Genomic DNA, 14812 nt, shown 5'->3' on the forward strand with positions numbered 1-14812 from the left:
AAAGCACATTGTGTTTGAAGAGAAATAGAATTCCCTCAGCTCTCCCCTCACTCCCAGCAGATTACCTCACCTCTTACGGAGAAAATCAAGCCATCATACAGGAATTCTCTCGATTTCTCACTGTCAAATCTGCAGACATCCCAACCTCTACATTCTTCCTCTCCTCCACACCTCCTGGGACCCCAGAGGAGCCAACCAAGGCCTATCCTTCTCCCTGTGCTTTAGAGATTTGGATCTCTTCTGCCCCTGCCTCCTCAGAAACCTGACACGATCAATGTTTTCTATTTGATTCCCCTCTATAACTGAATTTTCCCCTTGACATGTAAACCTGCTCAAGGCCCTACCATCTTAACAACCTGTCTTTTCCTTGAATTCTGCCTCAAACAGCCACCATACTGCTCTCCCCACTTTACAAGTATACTTTTCCGAAGAATCTTCTGTGTTTGCTGCCTCCATTTCCTCATCTCCCACTCAGTCCTTACTTCCTTTAACTCAGTGATGCTAAATCCACTGGACATTTTTCATTCCCATCTTACTTGACCTCTCAGCCACATTTAACACTAGTGATCGGCCCTTTCTTCTTAAAATACCCTCTTCACTTGGCTTCTATTAAATGTTGGTTTTTCTTCTACCCCTCTGGTTGCTCCTTCCCAGTCTTCTTTGCAGATTCATCCTTTTAATTCCAACCATTAAATATTGGAGGTGCCCAAGACTTGGTCCTAGGCCCCATTTTGCCATTCTATATTCCTTCCCTAGGCAATCTCATCTATGTCAATGAATGGATTATTTCCATTTTTTCTATACATCAACGACTCCCAAATTTATATTGCCAGCACGGAACTTCTCTTATGAGCTCCAAATCCCTGTATCTACCTATTTGGAATCTCAGCTTGAATGTCTTAAAGGCACATATACAAGGTTAAACTAATGATCTTCTCAATTACTATCCAATCCACCTTCTTCTAGCATCTTGCTCTATTCTGCAGCAGAGAGAGAGTGAAGAGTGATATTTCTCAGATTCCCTTGCAGCGCTATGTTGGTTTCTGGATGTGATTTAGATTAAGCTGGTCTGATGCGTTCATGTATAATATAGAAGACAGAAGTGGAATGGATGTTGTGCTTCTCTGTTTCATCTGCTGTTCCTGTTGGCAGACAGAGTCATGAAGACTTAGATTTTTTTGTGGTGGTGTCCAGTGTCCAATCACTAGCTTTATAGATATTGAGAAACATCTACTTGTTTTCTCCTATAAATTAGCAGGCATGGCTCTGGAGCTGACATTTGCAGTGGCAACAACTTCCTGTTGTGTTTTTGGAGTCAGTGGTTCCAGCTGGGCCACCTGACTCCTCACCTTCCTGCTTGTGGCAGAAGTAGCAGTTCCCACAATGGCTAGTTCTGTGGTCTTGGAGTCACCCCTGGACGCTCAATCTACAGCCCAGTCCTCTAGCCCTTCTAAAGATTTTTCAAGCCTAAATTGTGAAAGTTAATGGGTGTGGCCAGACTTAGAATACAGGGAACCATGACATACCAGTGGTGTTTAGGTATGTCCAAATAATTTTACAAGGATGGTGGTGTCCGCATGAGGAGTTAGGAATCTCTGCAGTAACTGAGATTGGAGAGGTGACTGGGATAAATGCCTTACGGTGTTTGAGTAACTTTCATCTCCATTAATATTTTAGAATAATTCCATTTAAATTTGATGCTTTGGGTAAAAATCCAGTGCTATGCTTATGGAATCTGTCTTGTTTCTTCCTTCTAACACCATGGGAATTATCGGTGGTGACCCACCAGATCTACGAGGGGATTAGACTTCCTATGATTTCAATTTGACTAAAGAAATAACCATGTCATATGCAAAGCTGTGAAGCCCATAAGTAGGCATTTTTTCCTTTTTTATTTTTTTAAGCCGACTACACATAGAGTCAATTACCCTGAGCAGATTATGTTTTTAGTTTAAACTAATTATCCGTGAATTGGACATATTGGAGGAAGCTCTGGCTGGGTCCGCAGATGAGAAGCGTTGAGCAGGAGAGGGAAGCACATTACTACAGAAACGAGGAACTTCAAAGACACAGATGAAAAGCCAGAAGGAAAACAAAGACTTGTAACATATTTGCAGAGCAAAATAGGGGCACAGAAAGCAGAAGCAATTAATTCATTTATTTGGGAGCTCACTTATGAATCTTTATCCCGAACTCTCCAAGTTCCTTCCTTTGTTGCAGGTCCAATACTCGTGTTTTGCATACCTAATTAATTAGAATGTGCATTTCCTTACTTAGCCAAGAGTGCATGATTTATCATGCCAGGCTCATAAAACCATCTTAGGTAAGTTTTTTGAAATGTATGCAAATAGACTTGCTACCAGCTATGTTATTCTATGATGGAATCCAGAAGTTCCTATTGCAAAACATTGAAAACGTTCTTTTCCTTACGTGGAGATCTTTAAAATTAGAGATTGGATGGTATTTTATTGACCAAACAAACAAACAAACAAAAAATCCAAATTAGTTGCTGCTGAATTGATTCTGACTCATAGAGAACATGTAGGTCAGAATAGAACTGCCCCACAAGGTTTCCAAGGCTGTAATCTTTATGGAAGCAGACTGCTGTATCTTTCTCCCATGGACCAGTTGGTGAGTTCGACCCGCCAAGTTTTCGGTTAGCAGCTGAGCACTTAACCACTACGCCACCAAGGCTCCATTTTATTGACAGATGTTTGAAATGGAGAAGCAGTGTGGTGTATTTGGATTTCTGGGATCATGTGGCACAGTGGTTAAAAGCTCAGCTGCTAATCAAAAGGTCAGCAGTTCAAATCCACCAGCTGCTCCTTGGAAACCCTATAGGGTAGTTCTACTCTGTTCTCTAGGGTGGCTGTGGGTCGGAATCGACTCGATGGCAACGAGTTTTGGCCCACACCTTGCTCCATGACCAGAGGAGGACCTCAGTTTCCCCATCTGTACAATAGCTAAGGGTTGTGGAGCTAGATGGTCTCTGAAGGAGCTCTCATGACATGCATCCTTTGCAACAATGTGGCCCAGGCTTACTCTCCTTTCTGAGTCCTTGTTTCTGCACGGCCAATGCTCTTCTACCCAGCAGACAGCCTGGACCAAGACTTGAGATACCAAAAAACAAAACAAAAAAAAAAACATTGCCGCGAGTCAATTCAAACTCATAGTGACCCTATTGTTACCGTAATAATGCGGATTGGAGCCGCCTGCCGCAATAGCCAATTCTGAGACAGGGGTGAGGTGAGCAGTGAGAGGTTTATTACATATCGATATATAGGAGACAGAGGGGAACAGATTCCTCCAAAAAACTCATCTCCCCAACTGGAGATCCACCAAAGGCTTTTATAGGGACAGGATTATGGGTCTTAGAAGTTTGTGTTAGTTCCCCCTTGAGGTGGTCATGTCTCAGATGAGTTCATCTTTTACTGATATTCTTGGGGGTTATCTGGCAACATCCTGGTTTTCTTGTCACAAGTTGGGTGCTTTGTTGGGTTTTTCATCCTCAGATCATCATCACTTGTTTTCCACCCCCCGAGGAGGAACACTGGTTAATCTTAAACCTTTTGTAGCGACTGGAACCAGAGGGAAAGACAAGATCATGAGACAACGTGGCGGTCAGCAATGGGGAGGAAATAATAGTGAGCCGGGCCTATGCAGCCTCTTCCACTATTAAAAAAAAAAAACAAAAAACACATTGCCGTCAAGTGCATTTCAACTCGTAGCAACCCTATAGGTCAGAATAGAACTTCCCCATAGGATTTCCAAGGAGCGGCTGGTGGATTAGAACTGCTGGCCTTTTGGCTAGCAGTGAGCTCTTAACCACTGTACCACCAGGGCTCCTGAGATACCAAATGGACACCAAAAAGTGAAGGAAGTTCTGCTTTCATGGACTTACCCAGAATTTTTCATTCACAGAAGTCTAGAAAAAGGCTCTTTTGACTTTGTTATAGTTTAAGTTTTGTTTTGTGTTAGGGTTTGGTGTTGGTTTTAATTACAGTTGTGGGTAGAGATGGTTGGGTTGGGTTGGGGTCAGAGGACTCAGTACGGATGAGATTGCTGATAAGGACTGCTTCCTGGAACCAACGCTGCAGGCTACATAAGGCTACAGTGTGAAAGCCATTTGAAATGTCTTTTATCCAATGCCACAGAACGGTCAAATGAAAGCCTTCTTGCTTCCTGTGTATTTTCTAAGTATGGAATGAGGATTTTTGTCCATATAAACAACACTATGAATATGCATCTGGGTGTCAGCCACGTTAGGTATCCACCCAGAGGGATTTTACAGCCTCAGGTAGGTTCTCTCTGATGCTGGAAAAGTAATGAGATGAGGCCATGTTTTCCTGTGTTAATTACATTTCTGTCTGGAGCATAATTTCAAAGATGTTTTGTTAATTTTCAACAGTGGCGTTTGGAGGGTAAATGTAAAGGGATGTTCTCTCCATTTCTCACTGGGTTTTTACAGCTTTCTCGAGCCAGATGACTGTCTTGCAGCTGTTCCGTTGGAAACACCTGGCTGATACACGGGTACCAGAATATTAATGCTGAACCAGCCCATCACATTCTGTTATGGTCCATATGCATATGTCCTATGTTAAGGTTATTTAATATTTTACATTAATGAAAGCCAAAACTGAGCTGAGGGAAATCTTTATGGAGCCAAAGTGATCACTGACAGACAACAGCTACCGTATCAAGGAGGAGAGCTGAAATCAGGGACTCACACACCCTTCCCCTTCCTATATGACTGCAGGGATAAGAAGCCACACATCAAAAAGGCTTAAAGAGACGGATGATGGCAAATGCAGTTGTATTTAGCAGTGAGGGAGGGCACAGTGACTTTATGTGCTAAGTCACTATGGTCTGGATCAGAGATCACAATTTAGAGACCCATGTGCCATATCTAGCCCACAGACATTTTTTTGGCCTGCAGAATGTTTAAAACGTTTGACTCAGTTACTGGCCTATTAAAAACTAGTGATTTCACATTAAAGCCTGATTTTCAGCCTCTTTTGGAAAAGTAAGTATCCCTGGCAATATTAAGCCTGCATGTTACCATCTGTCTTAGTCATCTAGTGCTGCTGTAACAGAAACACCGCAAGTGGATGGTTTTAACAAAGGGAAGTTTATTCTCTCACAATCCAGTAGGCTTCAAGTCCAAATTCAGGATGTCAGCTCCAAGGGAACACTTTCTCTGTTGGCTCTGGAAGAAGGTCTGTGTTATCAATCTTCCCTTGGTCTGGGAGCTTCTCTGTGCAGGAACCTCAGGTCCAAGGACGCGCTCTGCTCACGGCACTGCTTTCTTGGTGGTATGAGGTTCCCATGTGTCTCTGCTCGCTTTTCTCTTTTATATCTCAAAAGAGATTGGCTTAAGATACTATCCAATCTTGTAGACCTCATCAGTACAACTGCAGCGAATCCATCTTATTGCATCATAGTGATTGAATTTACAACACATAGGGAAATCACATCACGTGATAAAATGGTAGACAATCATACAATACTGGGAATCATGACCTAGCCAAGTTGACAGATATTTTGGGGGGACACAATTCAATCCATGACACCATGTCAATGATTTCTTGAGCTGTGGGAGGCTGCTCTTAGTCTACTCACTGCAGCCTCTACTACCAGGTATGTCATTAGTCTCTACCACCTCAACTTTGCTTATTTCCATTTCCTGCCTATCCTGAGGGTATTTGAACCTGTGGCCCTGGTTCTAAACCAATGCTATAAGCACTGGCCTGGAAATCAGGAACACTTAATCCCAGATCTGCCTCTGAATTAACTTTATGATCTCAAGCAAGGCTGTTACCTTCCCGAGGTCTCAATTTTCCCATATGTAAAATAAGAAATTGGATTATACAGGGTCCGAAATCTCTCACAAATCTCATGTTTTGTGATTCCAGGATAATTAGGAATTTTTAAATAATTGTTTTCGCTATATATTGAGGCAATTAAATTTATTTGACCTTGAAGAATTCTAAAATTCTTGGCGCACTTACAAAGGAATTTATAATTTGACATAGTGAGACCAAATCTTCCAGTAGGCTAGAGCACTTTGAGGAGGATGGAGGATGCAGGAGGCAGCTTCGCTGTAGGGTTAGTCTGCATCCTTAAAGTTCCCCGTGAGGCTGCAGGGGCAGGGCTACTGGCTGATGGACATCTTTGCCCTGTGCTTGTCCCATGCTGGCCATGAAATCCAGGATAGCTGTATATAGCACTGTCAGTTTTACAGGGCTGTCTGTCGACCTGAAAACCCATATCTTCTCTCCTATCCCACTCGGTTTCTGGATATGACTGGGGATAAGCTGGCGGTCTGCATTATTGCTTTGGACCTGTCATCCATTTATTGCATGGTCCATCTATTATTTTCAAGTCCCTGCTCAGTTTTCAAATCTGTAAGATTGGAAGTAATTTCTTTAACCTCCAACATCCTATGGTCCTAAGGTTCATCGTATGCTTCTAGAGGAAATGTCAAGGGAGAGTCTACAGGGGAGGTTGCCAGTTCCCCTCCTACGAAGGGCTTGGCCGTGTTTCCAGTCAGTACATATATGCATTGACGCTGCAGGGATTCATCAATAAGCCTCTGGTCTCAAGAAACTTCTCATCTAGTGGGACAGATAAAACATCTACTTAAGACTCCACCATAGGAAAAGAAATAAATGTCTTCTGCCTCATTTTTCCCCACGTTCAAGGGTCTTTCATGTTCAGAAGTTGAGACTTTGCACTGGAACTGAAGGAAACAATTGGAAAAGAACTCCAGAAAAATATAACAATTAGACTAAAATTTGTCTCCTGCCAGAATGATTTTTCCAAAAGACAGCTTCTATGATGTACTGAAGAAATCTTTGCCCTTGTGGAGTCTTCCATAAGTTCAAATTCCTTGATTTGCCAATTGTGCCGCTTTCCCCTTTGACTCCAGACATCCAATATGGCTGCCTTTTACTGCTCACCGATGAAAGAAACGGTGACCCTCCCGCCCATGAAGGGGACACCCTGCTCTCCTCAAACAAGCTTTCCTTATTCCTGCTTAACCTGCCCACCTCTGCCTCTCTTCTGTGCAAACCCAGGACAATGTCAAGAACTCCTCTGTTGGCTGTGGTCACCACTATAACGTCTTCCCTGAGCACTGAGCCTGTGGCCTTCGCGCTCTCCTCCCACCTCTTTTGCACTTTATTCTCTCACGCATTTGTTCACAAGCACATGCTGGCTTTTCTTAAGGATTTTTCCCTTTTTGGTTTGTTTCTCCAACTCTAGGACAGTGTACGAGGGTAAGTCAAAAAGTATTGCTACAAAATCATAGAAACATTTATTAAACAAAAATATCAACAGGTGAAGCTATTGTTTCTTGACATATCCTCCACTGAGGTTCATACACTTCTGAAGGTGGTGTTTCCATCTCTTTAACCCTTCCCTGAAGACTTCTGTGCTCTTCGATTTACACCACATCAAAAGGGCAGTTTTAGCATTCTTGAGGGGCTTGAATTGTGTTCCTTTTAAATGTTCTTTGAGTTCTGGGAACAAAAAGAAGTCTGACGAGGCAAGATCAGGGCTGTGGGGTGAATGGGGTAAGGTTTCCCCACGAAATTCTCACAGGACAGCCCTTGCTACTCCCGAAGAATGAGCAGGTGCCTTGTTGTGATGGAAAAAAATTCCTCAATGCAACTTTCCTGGCTTTTTTCTCATCCATGCAGTTTTCAATTTTCTTAAAACTTCTTCATAATAAGCCCCCATGATCATCCTATGAAAATTTATCAAGAAAATCTACTCAAGAAAATCTATCAAGATTACCCCTTTGGAATCCCAGAAAACAATCTCCGTAATCTTCTGAGCACTCTTCCTTCTCTTGGTTCATCTTTGAGGTCTTCCCGACCTTCCTAAAACGTTTGATCCATCTAAACACTGTAGTTTCATGTGGGGCAGCATTCCCATAAACTTATTGCAAAGCTTCAATGATTTGGAAAGATGACCACTGGAGTTTTGTTAAAAATTTGATATTAGCACAGATCTCACAATAGTTTTTTTTAATAACACAAAAAGTACCCTTTTTTTGAAGGCACTCTAACGAAACAAAACAAGTATGTTACTGAGAGAACTTGTCTGCAGCCATCCACTGATCACAGAGACATGTTTAAACATGTTTTGTTTGGAGTAAACCTGTGCATGTATGAACTGGAACCCTAGTAGCCATACTTCTTGACTTATCCTCATACTTAATCATAGAGTTACACTTTGAGTCCTTGCCACAGGGAATTTGTACACAGTGAAACCTGCTGGTGTTGAGTCAATGCCAACTCATAGCGACCCTATAGGACAGAGTAGAACTACCCAATAGGGTTTCCAAGGAACACCTGGGGGATTCAAACTGCCAACCTTTTGGTTAGCAGCAGTAGCTCTTAACCACTATGCCACCAGGGTTTCCTGTACACAGTGAGGGCTCAACAAATATCTGTTGAGTAAATAAATAAATGAGTAGATGAAGCAATGACTGAATAAAAGAAAAGCTGAAGGGACCAAGTGTTACCCACGCCAACGGTGCACCCACTCCAACATGCTGTGACTTCTCTCCTCACTTTCATCAATTTCTCATCTGACATTTCCTTTTATCTTCCTGTCAGTGCATCTGGTAAGCAGTCCCTACTCCAAGGCTCACAGGATTGGCCATCTTCCTTCCCAGGTTGAAAGGGATCTGATTTTCAAGGGAGTCTTTCCTTGATGCCTCAGAGATTGACCAGTTGATGAGTTCTCTTAAGACTATTTTCCTTCCTCTAGGTACGCTGCTGTAGGGGAGAGCTAGGCTGGCTAGTTTGTCTTCCTTCTCTGTGAATATCTGCAGCCAAACATTATTACTCTGACCAGCTAGAGATGAAGGATAGACTAAGGAGGGAGAAAACTTGACCATGCATATCACATTCAAGAAAAGAACAGTTTACTTTCTCTAACTACTCCTATCTCTGTGACTAGTATTGTCTGGAAGTTACTCAAGTACTTACTTAAATGAATTGACAAGAGCAATATATAGTAACCAATTCAATAAATTTTTACATAAATTAATACTTATAGTTGGTAAGAGTAATTGAGGACATTTTTTTCTGTTTTACATTGTCTCAATGTTCTGCAATTTTATATATACCAAATTCTCAGACTTTTGGAAAGGTCAGGGGAGGGGAGGGAAGGGAAGGGTGAGTGGTGAGTGGGACATACACTTCCTTAAGGAATTCCTCCACTATTGTATGTGAGAGCATATGTAGAGATTTCCCTGAGACCAGCGTTGGAAGATGGGGGAGACACTACTTTATTGAGCTTTGGAACTTGTGTTTAGCTTTAAGAAACATGGTGGGACTTCTAATAGATACTTCAGAGGCAGCAAGATAGAGTTCATCTTAGATACTTCTGGGCTATTTCTAACACCGATTTGCTAAGAATAAACCACTTAAATGATGAGTTAACTGATTAATTAATAATAGCTATAATTTATTGAACATGTGAATACTGGTGGCTTGGTGGTTAAGAGCTTGGCTGCTAACCAAAAGGTTGGCAGTTCAAATCCACCAGCCCCTCCTTGGAAACCCTATGGGGCAGTTCTACTCTGTCCTATAGGATCGCTATGATTCGGAATCGACTCGATGGCAATGGTTTTTTTTAACTGAACGTTGCCAACTGCTATTTACTATGCTAGATGTTTGTTTTACTCTTTCTCAATCTAACCAGCAAACCTACTGTCCACATTTTTACTCTCATTTTACAGATGTTAAAATAGAGGCTTAGAGACGTTAAGCTACTTATTCCAGGTTGCAAAGCTGCAAGTGAAGAGCTGAAATGGACATGCTGGTCATTCTAACCCCAAAGCCCAAGCACCGCATGCCTGTGGTTCCCAAGTTCGTGAGAACAAACTAATTGTTAAACAGGCCGGTCAGTTGTTCCCAAAGACCTCTTAACAGAGTTTCTCCCCCGATACATCCATACCAATTCGGAAGAACTATGATTTTGTCATGCTGGTTGAAAATGCCTTGATGATTCTGTATGTTTGTAAAAACAGCGCCTACCTGCTTCAAACATCTGTTTTTTCTTCATCACAGCTTGATTTTGAGACAGAATGAAACATGCAGGAAAGGGCAGACAATTTTAGCCCACAATAATTTTCCATTTTAGAACACTTTTGCAAATGGTGCTGAGGGAGGTGCACAGTCCATGCGGAAAAGATTAGGACATTTTGTTCCTTCCAAACAAACCTGGAAAAAAAAGAACAACAACAAAAAAGGAACCACCCGGTTTTCATTTTAAAAGTGTTAAAATGTTTGTGCTGTGCAGTCAGTCACCAATTCTGGGTACCCATACGGTGCGCCACACAGGGCAACACACGGTGGGGAGCTGGAGAGAAGGCAAGGCCCTGAACTTGTGGGTGATCGACTTAGTCAGGAAGCCCTATTGCAGGAAGCAGAAACCCACTCAGACTAGCCCAAGAATAATGGGGTGTTTGAAAGAAAGCACAATTCAGCCAGGTCCCTTGGGAGAATTGCTGGTCCCTTTACCTCTAGTGGGCTCTGTGGTCCCCCTCTGCTCCGCTCCACACATCTGCTTCCTTCCACACCTACCTGCTTTCTCTCTTTCCCAGTCATTCGTTGCCATGCCCATACCAAGAAGACACACGCAAGTGAAAATATTCCAAAGGATGAATATCTCCCCAAAAGCGGGGAGAAGTTGTCCGTTAACTATCCATGTAGTTTTGGTCATGTCCAGTCTCTCATCTTCAGTTTTTACACAGATCTGAGTTTGAATCCTGGCTCCACTACTTCCTAACTGACCCGAGGCAAACCTTTCAGCCCTCTAAGTCTCAGATCCCTCTGTTGTAAAGTGTAGATGATGGTTCCTAGCGTATACGCTTGCTGGAAGGATGAAATGAAAGGGTGCATACAAAGCGCTTAGGAGATACCCAATATATGGTAGCTCTTATGATTTTTCTACCTCTTTCTAAGTTTGCGGAAGGAGTCCCTGGGTGGTGCAAATGGTTAATGCACTTAGCTGCTAACTGAAGGTTTGTAGATTTGAGTCCACCCAGAGATGCCTGGGAAGAAAGGGCTGACAACCTACTTCCAAAAAATCAGTCATTGAATAGATTTGGCATTGTTATAAAAAATCACCTGGAGCACGGTTCTACGCTGACACTCAGGAGGTCACCATGAGTCAGAATTGACTTGACGGCAACTGGATTAAGTTTGAAGAAGTGAGCTGTTGGGAGAATGATGCTGACTGGGTGAGCTGATGCAAACCCTGCCTCCCCAGGGGCCTGGAGTTGATTCGGTAGGATCTTCGCTCAGCAAAGCTGATAGAGGAGGGAGTAAAAGGGAGGATGTAAGAGTACAACTGAGGAAGGTTGCCAGGAGCCAAATTGCGTCAGGAGCTGGATATGCTAGACACAGAGTGGGAGCTCTGAATTAAAGGCCCGGGGAGAGTGGAGGTCACCTTCCAGCTCTGGCATTTGTGATTCTGGGTAACCGGCTGTCCCTTGACTCAGAACAGGACTTGGACATAACAGGACATGGGCTAGTGATGCTGGAAGGTCTATTCAGGTAGAGACCAAACCTCTCTTCTTCACTGATGTATCCCTAGCCCCAGCACAATACTCGACTCAATAGTCTCTCAACAAACATTTGTTGTATCAATGAATTAATGGATGAATGACGGGGAAGGTAAAGGCTGACATACAGAGCATTGTGGGGACAAATAGAGCTGACTGGGGCATAGGGTACTGTATGAGGTAGAGTCATGGGTGGGACTAGAGCCAGGGCACCACAGAGGGGCTCAGGGTCAGAACGAGGTAGATTGGTCTGATAACTCCACCACCACCACCACCACCACCACCACCACCACCACCACCACCCTCATCTTATTAAGAGCTATTTTTTGACACTTCCTTTTTTCCAGGTTCTGTATTAAATAGCCTTGTTTCATTTTATTCTCACTGTCCCCCTGTGAAATAGCTATCATTAGACTCATTTCACAGATGTGGAAACTGAGGCTGAGAGGTTAAAAACCTTTCCAAAAGTTACACATCTAGTGAGTGAAAGAGTTGTGATTCAAACCCAGATGTGCCCGACGGTGTCCTTAACTTCGGCGTTCCATTGCCTGCCAAATGTGCAGCCTCCCTGAGTGGGAAAAACTGACAGCCTTCCAGTTGGCAGCCAGTCTCAAACAAATTGGGCTACATAGATACATATGGTTATATATATATTTCACATAAAATAGAATTCACAATCAATATAAATTTACCCTATCTATCTACCTGTCTATCTATCTGTCCCCCCATCCACCCATCCACCCATCCACCCACCCACCCATCCTTCTACGTATCTATCTATCTGTTGTTGTTAGGAGCCTTCGAGTTGGTTCCAACTCACAATGATCCCACCTACAACAGAATGAAACTCTGCCCGATGCTGCGCCATCTTCACAATCTGAGGAGCTCATCTTCCAGACAATGTACTGCTGCTATTTATAAGATTTTCACTGGCCAATTTTTTTTAGAAGTAGATCACCAAGTCCTTTTTCCTAGTCTCTTAGTCTGAAAGCTCTGCTGAAACCTGTCCACCATGAGTGACCCTGCTGGTATTTGAAATACTGGTGGCATAGCTTCCAGCGTCATAGCAACACGCAAGCCACCATACTACAACGAACTGACAGACGCGTGGTGGTCTATCTATCTATAATTTCATATGCAATACAATTCATCAATTTTAAGTAGACATTATGATGATTTTCCCCCCACTTCCCTCTCTCCCCATACCTTAGTAACCACCCATCTTCTTTTGTTTGATGAATTTACCTAGTCCAGATATTTCATGTAAGTGGGATCATACAATATTTGTCCTTTTGTGTCTGTCTGGCTTATTTCACTTAGCTTAATGTTTTCAAGATTCATCCGTATGGAGACTTATAGCAGAATTTCATTTTTCTTTATTACTGAATAATGCTCTATTATGTGTACAGGTAGTCCCCAATTTAGGACGTATTCGAGTTATGACAAACCACACTTGTGAATGGCTTTTTTTTTTTTTGGTACATCTTATTGTTAGTAATATGTACTACATACAATGTTGTGGTGATAATTTGCCGATATTCTCAGTCTCAGATGTTCACTCATAGATGCTCAGTGTTATGATTTACTGTTCAAAACACTGTTGTATAGCAGGCTATGGTTTGGTGTACAAGAAAGTCTGTGTCAGTTTTGGTTTTAGGAGTTGTTGTAATGGATAGAAAGTTCGGCATTGTTCAACTCTAATGACTTATTGACAATTGAACTATGCATGAGTCGTCAGCTGTTAGGACTTTGACTTCATTTTACGACACTGATGTGGATTTCATCGTAGACTAGGCCTGTAGCGTGATCTTCTTATTCAGTGTTTTGTACCTTCAGAAGCCTTAGTTGTTACTTTCATTGTCAGAGTGAATTTTTATGATTTGTGTATTTTTTTGTGTATGCATGTGTGTATTAAAATAGATCTGTAAATTTATATATAATGTTTCCAGCCCCCAAAGAAAAATAAAGATCAGATTTATGAAGATACTGATAATAAAAGACAATAATAATAAAAACTAAAAAAAAAAAAGTATTCACCTTGTGTCAGAACCAACTAACTATGATGGAGTATATACATAATTTTTTTATCCATTTGTCTGTTGATAGACACGTGGGTTGTGTTCACCTTTTGATTCTTGTGAGTAACACTGCCATGAAAATTTGTGTACATGTATCTTTTTGAGTCACTGCCTTCAACTCTTTTGTGTATATACCTAGGAGTGAAATTGTTGGATCATATGGTATTTCTATGTTTAATTTTTTTAGAAACCACCAAACTGTTTTCCACAGCAGCTGTGGAAAACATTTTACATTCCCACAAGCAATGAATGAGTGTTCTGACTTCTCCACATCCTCATAAACACTTACGGTTTTTTAATTTTTTTATAATAGCCATCCCCGTGGGTGTGAAGTGGCATCTCATTGTGGTTTTGATCTGCATCTCCCTGATAACTAACGATGTTGAACATATTTTCAAGTACTTGTTAGTCATTTTTATATCATCTTTGGAGAAATATCTATTCATGTCTTTTGCCCATTTTTAAATTGGATTGATGGTCTTTTTTGTTGTTGAATTTTAAGAGTTCTTTGTAAATTCTGGATATTAAACCCTTATCTGATCTATAGTTCCCGAATATTTCCTCCTATTCTGTAGGTTGTCTCTTTACTCTCTTGGCAATGTCCCTTGATACACATTTTTAATTTTGATGAAGTCTGGTTAATCTAGTTTTTCTCTTGTTGGGTGTCATATCTAAACAATTCATTGCCTAAAAGAAAGTCTTGAAGCTTTGCTTCTATGTTTTCTTCTTAAAGTTTTATGGTTTTAGCTTTTATATTTAGGTCATTGATCCATTTTGAGTTAATTTTGGTATATGGTGTGAGGGGCGTGTCTAGCTTCATTCTTTTGTACGTGAAAACCTAGTTGCACCAGCACCATTTGTGGAAGAGACTATTCTTTCCTTATTGAATAGATTTGGCACTGTTAGAAAAAATCAACTGGCAATAGATGTATGGGCTTATTTTGGATCTTAGTTGTATTTCATTGGTTTATAGGTTGAGTTTTATACTAGTACCACACTATTTTTATTACTGTAGCTTTGTAGTACATTTTAAAATAAGAAAATATGAGTTCTACTTTGTTCTTTATTTTTTAAAGTTTTTTTTTTTTTTTTGCTGTTTGGGGCCCCTTGCAATTACTTATGAATTTAAGGATCAACTTTTCCAATTCTG

The sequence above is a fragment of the Trichechus manatus genome, unplaced genomic scaffold (assembly GCF_000243295.1).
Source record: "Trichechus manatus latirostris isolate Lorelei unplaced genomic scaffold, TriManLat1.0 scaffold00023, whole genome shotgun sequence".
NCBI lineage: Eukaryota > Metazoa > Chordata > Mammalia > Sirenia > Trichechidae > Trichechus > Trichechus manatus.